This window comes from Primulina eburnea, chromosome 17 (assembly GCF_022965805.1).
Source record: "Primulina eburnea isolate SZY01 chromosome 17, ASM2296580v1, whole genome shotgun sequence".
Lineage (NCBI taxonomy): Eukaryota > Viridiplantae > Streptophyta > Magnoliopsida > Lamiales > Gesneriaceae > Primulina > Primulina eburnea.
In genome coordinates, this window is record NC_133117.1 from 27,684,432 (window position 1) to 27,686,833 (window position 2,402).

A 2,402-nucleotide genomic window follows, 5' to 3' on the forward strand; every position below is an offset into this window, starting at 1 on the left:
TCAGTATACTCCAAAGATTCAAACAGTGATTCAATGTCGTCCAACCAACTTTCACAGTCCACGGAGTTCTCCGTACCTTTCAAAGTCGGTGGATGAAATGACTGAAACCGTTTCAGCAATTTCTCCATTGCTGTAGGTGTCACATCCATGGGAGGATTCGAGGTACTCCCCTGTTCTGGCATTCTCCTCGGAGGCATATCTGAATTCAAAAGGATTAGCAATCCCAACAATAATCCTGTTTCAAGCCTCCCTGGATCATCTTACAGCTGATCCATTCCAATAATACACAATACCATATCAATAACAGATAAGTCAGGTAACATGTATTAAAGCAGTAAACATGCTAGCAATCACAAGCAAGGAAAGAAAATCTCATTCTACCCCGCTCACTAGCTCCTATCTCAATCTCAATGATCTATAGCTCTGATACCACCTGTTGTGGGGACCCGGACGCTAATCAAGTTCTTAATCATAAATGGGACTAATTAATCAATTAAAAACAGGGTCTAAAATTTTTTTTTTTTTAAATGCGGAACGTAGTGACATACAACATATATACATATCAGTATATAAAATACAAATCCTGTATTTCAACATTTATTCAAACTAGGGTTTAAAACTAAAGTCAAGTGTTGAACCCTACATCTAGTCCAAGTCCGGTGCCACCACTCTAATCACGATCTAGCTCTTCATCTCCTCGACCCTGGACCTGTCCCACCTGTTGTCAAGTACACATACAGACAAGACAACAGCCGGATATACCGGTGAGAATATAATCCTCAGTATAAATCAATGAAACATGCAATCATATAAACAATATAAAGCATGTAATCAGGTAACATGAATATGTATCATACTCCGAAACATAAACAAGAATCTACAATACTCGTAGCTACATCATTTAAGACTAGACTCAATCCTAGTCTAGGGATCCCGGTTTCCAGATGTGGTATTCCTATATCGAATTCCGTAAAGGAGGGAACCATAATCTCTATTACTCGATATAACCAGTGCCCCGGTATTCCTATATCGAATTCCGTAATAGAAGAATTCCAACCCCTTTACTCGATATAACCAAATATGGTGTTCCTATATCGAATTCCGTAATGGATTCCATTACTCGATATAACCATACATCCAGTGTCCTGACCTAACCGTGAAGGACTATAGCTCTATCGCTAGCATCCTATCCTGAGACATCGTGCAATGTGCCGTGGTGATACCACCACTATCCGGCACGGTGTGTCACAAGACAATTCAACCAATACCTGTTGTCTAATATCAAGAGAACAAGTATATTAATCAAATCAATGCAAATATCCATGCGATAAAATAAAGTATGTGATTTAGGGAAACCCAAGTCTAAACCGACTCAAGTCCATCTCCCAATACCACATTGACTTATACCTTTCTTTGCAGTCTCGGTTTCCTGCTCAGTCGAAGTCCTGAATTCACAGTCTGTCTGGTAATGACAATATGAATAATCTTATGTCAATATACCACTCGAATCAATAACAATCTGATAATTCTTGATTTAATTCAAAATCAACGGCATAACGGTACAATCTCCATATTCCGTCAATACCAAATCACCAGATAACAGTTACAATCCATAACTCATATCCAATACAATCTATAATCAATCCATAATCCAAATCTGTCCGGTATCAACTGATTATAATCAGAAAATCATAACAATTCCATAATCAGTCTATTTCTTAATCTGACTTTGATTCTATGATGTCTACTATGTCAAGAACAACATATATGAGTTCCATTCAATTCTGACAATAGCATAATTTCAAAGCATGTCAAAACGTAGTAAAACTTACGTCCAGTTGTAGCCTACGTTGCTAGGAACTCAGTACCGAAGTCGGAATCAAAATCAGACGGACGGATCGCTCGCAAATCCAATTCTAAAACCAAGAAGCAAAGTTTCCTCTGAACTTTCGATTTTTTTTTCTTAATTTACGTTGCTGATATATATATATATATATACACGACCTGCACTCGCCAAGTGGTGCTCTTCCGCGCTGCATGTCTCGCGCATATGCGCGACACTACCGGCGCATATGCGCGAGAACTACTGATCTTCGCGGTGAAAGTCTCGGCAGCTCGCGCATATGCGCGACTCGTTTCCGCGCATATGCGCGAAGCCTTCTGGAGTTTCTGCGCATGTGCGCGCAGAGTATCGCGCATGTGCGCGGACCCTTCGGGACGTCTCGCGCATGTGCGCGCGGCGTGCATGCGCATGTGCGCGGGGCTCTTCACACATACACACACTTTTCACACGTACTTGTATTTCGTGTCCCGATTAATCCTTTCGTAATCATATCAAATTATAATTCAATAATTACCGATTACTGGGATTAATTTTTCGGGCATTACAACTTCGTACCCAT